Source organism: Sturnira hondurensis, unplaced genomic scaffold (assembly GCF_014824575.4).
Source record: "Sturnira hondurensis isolate 20B ecotype Veracruz unplaced genomic scaffold, ASM1482457v3 Scaffold0008135, whole genome shotgun sequence".
NCBI classification, from domain to species: Eukaryota; Metazoa; Chordata; class Mammalia; order Chiroptera; family Phyllostomidae; genus Sturnira; species Sturnira hondurensis.
The window spans coordinates 141,146-154,911 of record NW_028080766.1 but is presented as its reverse complement, the minus strand read 5'-3'; the positions used below and the strand labels follow the sequence as shown (position 1 = coordinate 154,911).

The window sequence follows — 13,766 nt, the reverse complement described above, 5'->3', positions numbered from 1 at the left end:
AGCCTGATTTCTTTCAAGAAAAAGCTGCTTTGCTTGGAATGGAATGGAAACTTCTTCATTAGCAGTTTAAAGAGCTAGGTATGCAATCCAAAGCATTTTGCCTTATTTTGCAAGGTTTCAGCCTTTAAAGGGGGTATCTCATAAATGTATTTTACCCCCTTCAGGTATTTTAAGTAGATTTAAAAATAACAGTATCCAGTAATATGAAGTACAATACAATGCAGCGTCTAAAGATAACACGTGAGGGAAAGAGAGAGTGAATCAGCTCTCTTAAGAACAAAATGGTCTTTGGAAGAGGATGGGGGTGGAGGCGAGCACAAAAACCCAAGAATTCCCAGCGTTGTTGTGAATCCCCTTGCAGAATAATGAGCTTGCTGACAGAAGGGGCCGACGATGACTCAGCGGCAGATGGAAGGGGGGTCAGGTGACTTTTCAGTTCAGTGGGATTTTTATGGACTCGAGAGGTCCAAACCTGTGTGTAGACACCTTCCTGTGCTTCAAAACCCACCCAAAGCTAGGACAGGGGTGGGCACACGTAGGAGGAGAAAATAGCTTTCTTTCCTGTAAACCGGGGTGCCCTCTGGGAGCTGCAGCGGCAGTGAACTCTATTGGAACTCACACGGTGAGTACTGTGACCCGCCAGCCACTGTTGGGGGACCTGCAAGGCAATGCCGTTGTTATTGATGAGTGAAGAAGGCATTCCCCATTAGCGCAGGTTGACTTCCTTTGGGTCCCCACCCTCACTTGTCCCCCAGCCCAACCCGAGCAGAACAGACAATGGAGACAGAGGTGATGGAGACCTGGATCCCACATCTGGCTTGGTGCTGTGTAACCTTGGACAAGTCACTTTATGTCTTTGGGCCTCAGTTTTCTCATATTTGAAGGAACCCAGGAATTTAGAGCAGGGTTTCCCCATCTCAGCACGAGTGACATTTTAGGCTGCATCATTCTTCGTCATGGGGCTGTCCTGCACACTGTATGATGTTTAGCAGTATCCCTGGTCTCCACCCACCAGATGCCAGTAACACTCCTTCCCGTCTCTCCAAGTTGTGACAACGAAAAATGTCTCCAGACACTGCCCCTCTGGTGGGGGTGGGCAGGGGGCTCCATTGGTCAGGTGAGAACCAATGATTCAGAAGGTCTCTAAATGTTCTTCTGGCTCCAGTATTCTAGAATTGATTTTCCCGTGGTTTGTTTGTTGCTGAGCCCTTGGTCGGAGTTCGAATTCCCTTCTACAGTGTTGTATATGGAGGAAATACAATGTGAAGGCTTTTATGTGCTGTGGGGTCCAGGAATAGCCTCTGTCAAAGAGGGGCAGCTTATTTGTGTACTAGTTGTAGCCGGGAAGCCACTTCAGCAGAAGGGGTACCAGGGGAAAAGGAACCTGCAGACAGTAGGTCAGTGTGTGCCCACCGAGGCTGGACTCAGCATTGTATGGGGCCACTTGGAACCTGGTGTGGACTAACGCTGAGTTCCTCTCTCTATCTGCAAAAGCGGGCTGAGTGGTGCTGGCAGAGGTGTTGTAAGCAGGGGCCAAAAAGACACGTGCTGCCGGCACTGATGGTGGGATGAGGCAGTGTGATGTAGACCACAGGTAGGGTAGGTCAAGGTGCACTGTCCCTGAACCTTGATGTGGGTACCCTGTCTGGGGAGTGGAGGTCACATGCTTTAAGCTTCCACATGGGACTTTTGTCTAAAGTCTGGCTTTGCCACTTGGCAGGGTGGCTTTGGCTGCAGCCCTTCCCTGCAGAGCAATTGCCTCACCCGAAAAATGGGACCAACTGCATGTGCTGGTCCTGCTTCTGTGCCTTTTTGCGGGGATCAGATAGAGGTAAGGGGTATACATGCTGGAAAATTCCCAAGAGGCAGGAAGCAGTGATGGCAGTGGCTTTGTGGGTGGGGGCATAGTTGTCCTTGTCCCCCTACTCGGGCCTGGGACTGTAATGTGTCCTTCTGCCCATTCCGCTGCCATCAGCTCTCTCTTGGACTCTCTTGGCCCCATAAAACTTGGTCTCCCATAGAGGGCCGATGTTCAGGGTGAAAGATGTGCAGAAGGATGGGCACCAGCAGCCCCCTTATCCTCTGCTGGCCATTGTCCTTACAGGTCACATTCCAGGCTGTCCAGGCAGCTCCTCCGTATCCTGTACCCCAGAGTGGCTCCTTGCACCCCTGTGTGCCTTAGAGGGCTTGGCACCTTCAGTGAGCCATTGGGCTCTGTCTTTGCAACAAGTCAATATCAGGCAAAAAAATAAAAAGGGAAGCTTCTTCAGCAAATGAGACTTAAAAGACTAACTGTCATGCTCATCTCTGCTTTTATGGGATGGTTCCAGAGACTGGGTGGCTTAACATCAGCATTTGTTTCTCACAGTTCTGGAGGTTGGAAGTCCAAGATCAAGGTGCCAGCATGGTCCATTTTTGGTGAGAGCCCTCTTCTGGGATGCAGATGGCTGACTTCTTACTGTGTCTTCACATGGCGAGAAGAGACCCAACCAGCTCTCTGGCCTCTTAGAAGGGCACCAGTCCCATTCATGAAGGTTTCACCCTCATAATCTGATTACCTCTCAGAGGCCTCGCCTCTTAACACCATCCCATTGGGTGTGAGGATTCAACATGTGAATTTGGAGGAGACACATTCAGTCCTTGACAATAATCAAATATCATTTGTAGCTCTTGATTGGCTTCTGGCCTGAACGAAGATCTATCATAGGCATTTAGGGACAGCTGGGTTATGTTTATGTGAGTGCCTATTAGCTGATATGAGGAAACTACTGGAAATGTTATGAGATGTGGTAATCTTATGGTGTGGTGGACACCTAGCTAAGCCCCTCCTGGATGGCAGGCAGAAGGAGAAACAGCCAGATGTTTGTTTCTGGTACCATATTTCAAGACACTTTGTTACGCAGCAATAGATAGATACGCTCTGTGTATGTAGAGCCTTCCTTTTTGGAGTTGCATATTGTAGTAGTCAGGGATGAAGTGTCGTGCTAGAATAAGTTACTTCTTACATTTTAAAAACCATTGATGAATGGCTGAATAGATGAACTCTCATACCTGCTTCTACATTCAACTTGTTGCAAAATTATGCGTCATGTAGCCTCTGAAAAATTCTGCCGTACACTCACAAGACAATGAGAATGGAAAGGGTAAATAATTTAAGATTATTATAAAAATATTTTGACAGCATAGAACCTCATAAAAGGTCTTGGGGACCCCCAAGGTGTCCTCAGATCATACTTTGAGGACTGCTGCTCTAGAGCAACAATTGGCTTTTAAATGATTCTGGTAAATAGAGACAGAATGAGATGAGGCAAATATGGCTCAAGAGAAACACTTGTTGGGTCAATCAGTGCTCTTCATTGGGCTCCTCTCGATGATGTTCTGTGTACTTGAAAATGTCCACAAGAAGTTTTTAAACAGGATAGGAAAGAAATGTAGACTTTTTGGACGTGCAGGAGATTCTGAATAAGGAGGTCTGGGGGTGAGGAGTGTTTTCCCCCTGAACTCCAGGTGCCTTTGCTTGGAGATCACTTTACAGCAGAACACTCACAGTGTGTCCTGTCAGGTGTTCATTTATTGAACTAGTTCCCTATTGCAGGACATGTGGCTCACTGAAGCTTTTGTAATCAATGCTAATGGTATTGTATGCATGTAAAAATGCTCAAGAGGAACTGATCCTCTATGATCAACTAAATCATAGACCTTAGATGTTGGAAGTGAGCTTCAACATCAAGGCAACCCTTACATTTTATGTGTGAGGAAGAGACGTCCAAAGAAGTTGGGTGACTTATCTAGGGTCATGTGACTGATAGTGATAGAGCTGGAGAAGCACCTAGGTCCCTGGATGCCTGTATGGAATCTTCTTTTTTCCCTCCAGGCTCAGAGGTCAGGGCCTGTGTGTGGCCTATTCACTACTGCACACACAGCGCAGAACCCTGGGCATAGTACGTGCTCAGTGAACATTTGTTGAATGAAGAGGTAAGTGAGATATTAGTATCCTGAGAAGAGACCATCGGTGTCATGAGAACTGCACAGGCATTTCCATAGATGTGAGCCTCAATGTTCATTATTTATTCACTCAAGTAGCAAATATTTGTTGGGTCCCTGCTGTGCATCTAGGTCAGGCTTCCTTAACCTTGACACCTGGGGCATTTGGACTGGATTTTCTATGGGGGGCTTGTCCTGTGCACAGCCATGATGTTAGACCGCATCCCTGGTGTCCACCCACTCAGTGCCAGTAGTAACTGCTGCCCCACCCCATTGACAGTAACTGCTGTCAATGTCTGTGACAACCAAAGGCCAGACATTGCCAAATGTCCCCTGGTGGGCACACTTGCCCCCGGCGGAGACCTACCACTCTAGGCAGTGGGATATACTAGAATCAAATGGGTAAGGTTCATTCTCCTGTGGAAATGACTCTCATGTTGAGGAAAGAGAAACTAAGTCCATTTTCTATATTTTGCCATCCAGTGAAACACAGGAGGAGGCCAAGGACTGACGGTGATGGATTGAGAATGCTAGTTAGGGTGGTCATGAAGGCCTCTTTGAGGACTAGCATGGGAACAGGGACCTGAAGGAAGTGAGGAAGAATTTTGTGAACATCGAGATAGCTGAGAGCTCAGGGCTGAGGAACGGCCTGTGCAAAGGCCCTGAGGCAAGACAGGGCCTTGCATGTTTCAGGAGCCACAGGGAGGTCAGTGTGTACAGATGGCGCTCACACTGAGGGGTTGCTGGGGCAGACCCTGTGGGAGCTCAGCAGTAGGGCTACTGACCCTGGATCATTCAGGTGTGATGGGAGGCCACTGGGTTCTTTTGGGTGGGGGAGTGACATGTTGAGACATGTGTTCCAAAGGGTGGCTCACTCAGAGGTGGCTGAGGGAGAAAGGGTGGCTGGCGAGCAGTGAGCTGGCCTGTGCCTCCCACTTACTTAGCAGCAATGTTGTGTTAGGCACCCGAGGGGCCTCCCCTATCAAAGGGGGCAGATTTTGCTCCTATAATTACCACGTTTCCAGGTGGGCCTCTCCCACCAGGTCAGGGCAGCATTATCCTTGAGGGGCCATGGCCATAGGGACAGCAAAGGAACTGGCATGTATGTCCTCCATATGATAATAGAAATGTCTTCTTCTGTCTGTCCTGTTGTGGATCACAGTTATGCCTATAGACAGAGTTCTCACTGCCCCTTGAGCACAGGACATTCTGTGAGTTCGCTGTTTTCAGGGCCTGAGGGCTAAGTCCCTAGGCTACTTACTGGCCCACCCAGATCATTCCTGGGCTATTGGGGCCTGACCTGAGCTCCCCCTCCCCTTGCTGGGCATGGTACAGCATCATCTTGGATTTCCTTCCTCCTGGACCTATTTCCCTCTGCGGCTTTGCTCACAGGGCACGTGCTTCCTGTCGTGCTGGTCTTTTTGCGGTTATCAGGAGCGGGGAACCTGGCCATTGGTTGGATGGGTGAAAGCTCCAGGCCAGAGCCTTCCCTGCGGGAGGTGACTGAAGTCACTCATGGAAGTCTGGGAGGGCCAGGCCAGGGCTGCATTCTGCTCTTTCCCCTTCCTTGGTAGCCTTGGTGGCCTTGGTGGCTGTGGTGGCCATGGTGGCTGGGGTGGTGACCAGGCCTCTTTCCCCTGTGCCCACGCAGCGGTTTTTGCGACTGTATATGGGCTGACTGTGCTTCCCTGCCTTTTGGTTCTTCGTTTCTTTTCTGGCTGTAGATGACTAAATGTGAAACTTATTTTTCCCCTGCACTGTAACTCTTGGAGGTGCTGGCTGCTTAGAAAGGCTTTGTGGTTAATAGTTAGGAGGGCTGACCTCCTCGATGACGGATGAGTCATTTTTCCTCTTAGCTTAGTCATGCCTTCTACCAGCACGTCTTTGGCCTCGAGCTTATGAATTGACTGCCACTTCAGTGCTGTCCTTGGCAACCCAGCTAGAATATGGTTAAGCCACCCTGTGGCCATGTTCCTCTGTGGCCTTGCTCCAAGGACTGTGGGAGGAACACCTCAGGGCTGTACTTGATGACTCCCTGCACTTAACCTTTACAAAGTTGCTAGCGATGAGGAGCTGTTCAAACCTGAAACTTCCACGAGGGGGTGTACCCCACGTGAGCAGAACAGAGATTGTTGTGGAAGAAAATGGTCCATGACAGGGTCAGTATGCAGGAGTTCCAGGTGAGTGAGGGACACAGAGCAGCTGTTATGGGCTGAATTGTGTCCCCCCAAATTCATATGTGAAGGTTGCAGCCCCTCAGAGTGCAACATTATTTGGAGACAGTGTCCTTACACAGGTGATCAAGTTAAAATGACATTATTAGGGGGCCCTAACCCAGTCTCAATGGTGTCCTTAGAAGAAGAGGGAGTTTCCATACACACAGGCCCAGGGCAGAGACCCTGTGAAAGGACACGGGGAGAAGACAGCCCCACAGGAACCAGGGAACAAGCCTGCCGCCACTGTGACCTCAGGCTTGTGGCCTCTGGCACTGTGAGGCCATCGTTTCTATTATTTGAGCCACCCAGTCACTGGCGCTGTCTGGCAGCCTCAGGGGATGAACGGGGCAGTGGTTTCAGGGAAGTATGAGCCATCACCCACCTGCGAGGTCACAGGAAGCCCAGCAGGCCTTTACTTGTCCCCAAGGCCTGCTAGGCTATTGTGGAAGAAGGGCCTTTGGGGCCTCTTATCTGGAGCCTTTGGGCCTGTGACCTCACCTTTCTTCCGCCTCAGTTTGCTCAACAGGGCTAAGGGTGACAGCCTATGGACTGAATGTGGGAGATGGGCTCAGAAGGGTGCCCTAGACCAACTCATCGTCATTGGTATTATGGTGAGAAGGAGTCTCTGGGGCTCAGAGCCCTCACGCCCCTCTCCCTGCCCCCTGGGGTAGGGATGTGACGGCACTGACTCCATCGTCCCACCTAAGGCCACAGGATTTCGCCCGAGTCCCTTTTTAATTCACACACCCTGTTCCAAAATGAGACAGATAGCCACGTGGCCCTGGAGCTATAGGAACCGTGCCCCAGAGAAAGGGCCATGGGTCACACCGGCTCCTTAGTCATGTGGCACCCGGCTGGGGCTGAAGGAGCACAGAACACCTGGGCCTGGGAGGCGGGCCAAGGAGGAAGGAGGAGGAGGAGGAGGAGGAGGAGGAGGAGGAGGAAGTGACCCTCCCCACTCTACTGGCTTCAGGCCAGATTTTGAAATGGGAAAATTTTAATTCTCACATCTGTTTTTGCACGTCCTTTGTCTCTCAGCTTCCCTCTTATTGGGACTTGAGACTGTCCTGGGTCCTGTGGCCCTTGGCCCCTCACCACGTGGCCACTGAGCTCTGCTCTGTCATTACCCCTTGGTCTTTGCCCTCCTGGGGATCCCAGCTTGTGGTCTGGAGGGTTAGTTGCAAGGGGCAAATGAACCGCGGCCCCTCAGTATTCTAAAGGTGTCTGTGTCGAAGAAAGGGAGGCTCCACGATTTCAAGTGAATAATGAAATTGGTGACATTGCCGGCAAAGCAAGGGGAAAAGATGGGCTCTGATGACCCTGCTTCCTGGTGCTCATGCCCACAAGTAGTCCCCTCCCACCCTGGTCACTCGGAGCTGACCTATGCCACCCATAGGATATTGTGGAAGTGATGGTATATGACTTCCAAGGCTGGGTCACAAGAGACCCTACTGCTTCTGCTTTGTCCCTCAGATTACGTGCTCTGGAAAAAGCCAGCTGCCGTGTCCTGAGGACACCAAGAAGTCCTGTGGAGGTGCAGGGTGGAGCATAACTGAGGCCTCCTGCCAAAAGCCCATGCCAACTTGGCAGCATGTCTGGGAGCCACCTAGAAGGTGGGACCTCCTTCCCCTCTTAACCCTTTAGATGGCCATAGCCAGGGCCAGTATTTGGACCACAATCCCCTAAGAGACCTCGAGCCAGGAAGACCCAACCAAGCTTCTCCCAACTTCCTGGCCCACAGAAACTGTCAGATCACACATGTTTATGTGTAGCTACTGAGTTCTGGCCTAACTTGTTATGCAGCATTGGGTAGCGAATACAACTGGTAAGAGCCCGAAGTTTTCTGGGGGAAGAGGCCAACTCCCCAGCCTGTGGCTACCGCACTCTTGCCTTTTTGGAAACTCTGCCATTCTCTGGCGGCTCCATGAGTGTTCCTGGTGTGTGTCCTGTCCTCAGCCAGGGGAGGAGAGGAGCTTCATGCCAGGTCTGAGTATATTGATGCTAAGTTAGGGCATATTGATGATGACCCTGAGTGTATGGATTTGAAGTTAATGGACAATTGCCTATATGTCATGAAAATGTATATCTGCATATCCATCTTCATGGCCTGGAGACTTTGGTACAGTAGTCCCCAAATGCCAATGGGGTTTGGATGTCTGGCCATTCCTTCTGTCCCCTGGCATTTCTATGTAGCATTTCCTGTGTTTTCCTCCTCCCTAGTGAACGTGACCCGACCTGTAACACCATGTCCTGAAAAAAAAGTGTGCCAACCCCAGCTTTTGACCTGAATCATTTCAGTGGGAGATCATGTTTGTAAGAGATGATGGGAGAGGCACTTTACAAGAGAAGGAAAGTATTCCACGGGCACTTCTGTTGAATAATTGTGCTGGTGCACGTGTCTTTTTTTCCCCTTGCTGCTTTTCAGCTATCTCCTTTTTCACTGATTCAACAATTTGATCATGATGTATCTTGTTGTTTTTTTATTCTTTTTTTTTTGTGATTGGGATTTGTTGAGCTTCTTCTATCTGTGGGGTTGTGGTCTAACACTCTGAATCTTTGTATAGGAATGAATTTCCTGCAGTAATGTTCTAATCAGCTAATCCAAACTGATTTCAGAGAAACTTCTTGAGAAAGTTTTTCTTGAGAAACTTTTACACCAGTTCCCCTCTCACGTCCTCCACCTGGATAAGAACAAAAGAGGCCTCAGGCCTCAGGCCTCAGGCACTGGAATGCATCTTTCTGTATCTCTTCCTTGTTTGTTCAGTTTCTCAACTTGTCACTGGTGACATTTCAGATGGGGTCATTCTTTGTATGGCACTGTCCTACGCATGGCAGGGGGTTTAGCAGCATCCCTGGTGCCTATCCATTAGATGCCAGTAATGCCCCTGTTGGATGTGACGACTCTCTCCAGACATTGCCCAGCATCCCCTGGAGGCAGAATCGCCTCTGTTGGGTATATTTTCATTGGTCTCTGCTGCCTGGCTTCCTTCCCCTTCCTGTAGACACCCACTATGGCTGGTGGCTCCCGGGTTAACTAGCCCTAGGAAGAGAAACTTCCTTTTTTCCATCGCACTTGCGTGGCCTCATGTGGGTCTCACGTGTACCCCATAGGCATTGTGCCTGGCTGTTGGAGCTGTGGAATGTTCACCTGTAAAATGGGCTGGTGATTCACCCGCACGTGACTGCAGGGCCCACACCTGCCTGTGGGGCTCCGGGGCTTCTCCGCCCCCAGCAGCCCCACTCTCAGCGTTGGTGCTTTCATGCCCCCTTTACGTCCTTGCCTTCTCCAGGCCACACCCCACGTTGCTATCAGATGCCCGTTTTCTTGAAACAAAAAACCTCAACAAATGACAACAAAAGTGTGCCTCAAAAGAAACTGAGCATTTTTTAATCTTAAAAAGTACATATTTTATTTATTTTTAGAGAGAGGGGGAGGTAAAGAGGGAGGGAGAGAAACATCCATGTGTGAGATGGACATTTATTGGTTGCCCCTCGCATATCCCCAACCGGGGACCTGGCCTGCAACCCAAGTACATACCCAGACTAGGAATCAAACCGGAGACTTTTTGGTGTTTGAGATGATGCTCAACCCACTGAGCCATGCTGGTGAGGGTGAAAGTGAGCATTTTTAGACGGCCCAAAATGTCTTCCCATATAACCAGGGGTTTTCTTTCCAGCATAGACCCCTCTACCTGAACCCCAAGGACCTAGAGAGTGGGGACGAGTTTGTGGAAGAAAGATGACAATACTGGTGCCAGAAGAAGGGATGGATGCCCCCGAGCAAAAACCACACATAAAAACAGTGCCTAATAATCTACATTTACTGATGGGCAGGCCACACTTTCACACTTCTTAAAATTGCAAAATATCACAAATTTGCCAAAAAGCACATAACATCTAAATGTATGGCGTCACGGATTGTAAGAGACACATTTGTGTGGCCACCTGACACCTGACATCACTGATAATGATTCTATGTAGGTGGGATCCCACACTGTATTCTGATGGGTCTGACTTGATCGCCATGCTGTGTTTAAGACTCTTTCGTTACCAGTACATTTGGGGGACCATTTGAGGTAGAGGGAGGCAGAGGAAGAGAAGCCACTGAAGTGTGTGAAGGTGTCCTGCCATGTCTTGAGTGGAGGTTGGAGTTACATATTGGAGCACATGGAGAAAGGAGGAGGCATTCCCTGCCTGTGTTTTTCGCCCCTCCAACCTACTACAGGCAGAAGAATTGCTTGTAGGGCACCATCTAGTGGCCATGTGATGCAATGACACCCCCTGTGAGACCAAGAGCACCCAGCATGGTGGCCTTCGGAGGAGCAGCAAGCACCAAGGAATTGGCAGCCAGTAGATGTCAGCCTTTGAGCTCAATGACGTGTATGATCCATGTAGGTTGCAAGGAAAGCGGGTCTGTAAGCCATGCTCGTGATTTGTTGGTGGAGCTTCTGGCAAACCTGTGAGAAATGAAGCTTTTGGGAAGTGTTTTTTTTTTTTCTTTAGCAGCAATTTAACCAAGGTCTGGCTCTGAACTCTGTGTTCTCAGGTGCTCTCCTCCCTGTGTCCAAACCTTTCACGGTGTCTTGTACTGTGGGTGACCTCCAGCTCTGTGGGCTGTGAACAGTTTGTAGAGCAATGGTGTGGTCATATTTTTATTTATGAACCAAGGGTATCTAGGATCTTGCAGCATTTAAATAGCTAAATCATTGGAGAAACTTTTCTGGTTGTAGGATATACAAACCTCAAACTGTGTGTGTACATGTATGTGCAGGTATGTATATGCATGTGTATGTGTGTGCTTGAGTACCTTTAATTTTCCCAAAGCTTCCAGGTTGACATATTGTGACTGGGGTCTTTTAGTTGCATTTCTGTGGTCTCATCCCTCCTGCCGGTACCTCTGTGAGGGATGACCGTGCCTAGTCACCTCTGGCCTTCTCCCAGTGGGTCATGGGGCTTTCTTTGCTGGCTTCCGTTGCTCGGTGAGGGTTGTAGGTCTGCCGCATGCTCTGGTGTCTTGGCCTGGGGCCTGATGAGTCACAGATAACAATACACGCTTGGCCTAAGGCAGGGGCCGTCGAACCACAGCCCACCCCACCCTGAGTTCCCGTAAATTCTGTGTCACAGGCACACAGCCACGTGCCTCCATTTACCCCTTGTCTAGCGCTGCTTTCCACTCCCGTGGCTGAGTGGGGTAATTATGACAGAGACTGTATGGCCCACAAAATGGAAAATAGTTCCTGTCTGGCTCTTTGCAGGAAACATAGCGGACCCCCACAGGAGAAAGGCGATGAGGACAGCTTTTTGGAAAGGCTTCTGAAACCAGGAGGAGATGTTGGTGGCAAAGGAATCTGCTGGCATTTACCCCTGCGGTGACCAGTCTTCCTTGCTGATCAGAGACTTAGGCTTTTAATCTGAGTTCTGACTTTCCAGTCCATTTACTCAAGTCATCTGGGGCTCAGTGAAGAGAGCAAGGTGGGAGATAAGGCGACATGGCCTGGTTTGGGAGAGGGACACCGGCATAAAGGCGGTCAGGTTCTTATGGCACCTGGTCACTGTTGGGCCAAGAGAGGAGGGGATGGCGGAAAGCGTACAATGACACGTCTACGGGTGGGTGTCAAAAACGCCAAATGATGGCAGCCCACATGTCATGGTTCCAAGTGGAAAGGTATGCAAATCTCTTTCTCTCCAGAGTATAATGGGGAAACCCACAGGGGTTTATTCCCGCACTCGATCACCCTGAGGGCCCAGGCGAGTCCTTATGACTCCTGAGCTATGAATGTTTTTTACAGTTTTTAATGATTACAGAACAACTGAAAGATTTTGTGACCCATGAAGATTATATGAAATTTAAATGTCAGTGTCCATAAGTCAAATTTTACTGAAACAGCTCCAGTCATTGCTTTGTGTATTATCTCTGACTGCTTTTGTGTGACAGTGGCAGAGCTGGGTCATCCCAACAGAGGCCACATGGCCCACAAATCTTCAAATATTTGTTATCTGGCCCTAAATAGAAGACGTTTACAGTTATAGGAGCCAAGACAATGAAGAAATGATAATTACACTCAACAATGTGGATGGATCTTATTAAATAATGTAGAAAAAAGAAGAGGGTAATAAAACACTCCATTGATATGAAGTTCAGAAACACGAAAAATTAGTCTATGGTGTGAGGGTCAGGATAGTAGGTACCTTTAGGGGTGGGGCAGGACCTGGAAGGGGCCACAAGAGGGCTTCCAGGGCTGTTCATATTTCGATCTTTGATCTGGGTGGGTGTATTCTTTTTGCAAAAAAAAAAAAAAAAAAAGCTTAAAATGCTTACCACGAGCTAACCCGGCCCTATCTCCCGCATTCGGCTGGTTGAGTAGCTCAGAGTACTTTCTGCAGTGTAACAAAAATGGATGTGTTAGATTTACTCCTTGTGCTTACTAAAACTTTAATTCTACAGAAAACAGGACAAACTAAGAGGCTATGGAGAACTCGATCCTAGATGTGCCCTGTGATGATTTCCCAACTCAGTCCCTAGTTCCCTAATGTCTGTCTTCCTTTGGTCTGAGGAGGGAGAAATCAGAGTCTTTGTAGCAGCTATGGTGTGAATTCCCATTGACAAGCATGGCCATGGACTTGGGCTGGTTTCTACCATATTCTACAGCTTACCTGCCACTTGCTTTTTGTATATATGTGTGTGTGTATTTAGTGATCTCTTCTGCATCACACTTTTGTGTGCCCACTGCTAAGTGTTATGGTCAGTAAGGGTCGCAGGTTTTATGATAGCTTTTGAAGGAGTGGGATTATCACAGACGCTATCCCAAGTTTTAATTTTTCCAACGGCAAGGAGTATTATTATTTTTAGTATCTTTAGTGATTTTCTGCTTTGTCATGACTGATGTAAAGAGCTAGCAGTGAGGATAGCTCTGAAATTTCTGGAAAGCCCCATGGGCTTAACCAGTATCTGGGGCAGAGACAAATAATTTTAATTAATTAAAAAACATTTGCTTGTTCCTGAGGGGGTGAAAGGGGCTGGTACTAACGTTTGGTCTCTGTGTCATGAATAGATGGATTTCTTTTGAACAAAGAGAATAGTCTGTAATAATGTAAGCACTCTGAGGAGTTTTCAGGAAAAGATATTTAAAACGCCAGACATATTCATGTTTTCATGCTTTTGGATCGCAAGGGAGGAAGCCCCCGGCTCCCTCTGGAGAAGTTAATGCACATTCCACAGATGGGGTCAAACAGGTCAGAGTCACGAGGGTGAATAGGAGCTTTTCAGATAGAGGACAGGAAAGCTGGCCCAGGTGGAGGAAACAGCACGCTCAGAGCCAACTCTGCGCACACATAAACTCATCACTGAAATTCTGCAGCGCACCAAAAAATATATTCTAGTTCTGCTGATCTGACAAAAATAGGTGTAATTTTCATTGATTCATACCGGACGGCTTTGTTGTGTTAGCTGTTGTCATTTTTTTATTTGACAAACTTGGGGAAAAGAGGTCAGTGCCCCTAGCTGACTAAATCGTCAGCTATTGCGCGTTTTAAAAATTCTTGTGGCACTCTAGTTGAAAATCGCCA

General features: G+C 48.6%; 1 protein-coding gene across 4 annotated transcripts in view; it reads left to right on the top strand.

Moving 5' to 3' along the window:
• Nucleotides 1-13,766, top strand: part of CLCN4 (Cl-/H+ antiporter 4) — a 51,211-nt gene that overhangs the window by 1,999 nt on the left and 35,446 nt on the right. The window contains exon 1 of one of the 4 annotated variants that reach the window (XM_037053868.1): nt 27-78. The exons of the other annotated variants lie outside the window; for them this stretch is intronic. The gene's annotated coding sequence lies outside the window, so the exon portion shown is untranslated. Of the gene's footprint in view, nt 1-26; nt 79-13,766 lie in introns of those variants that run through there. 4 annotated transcript variants of the gene reach the window in all.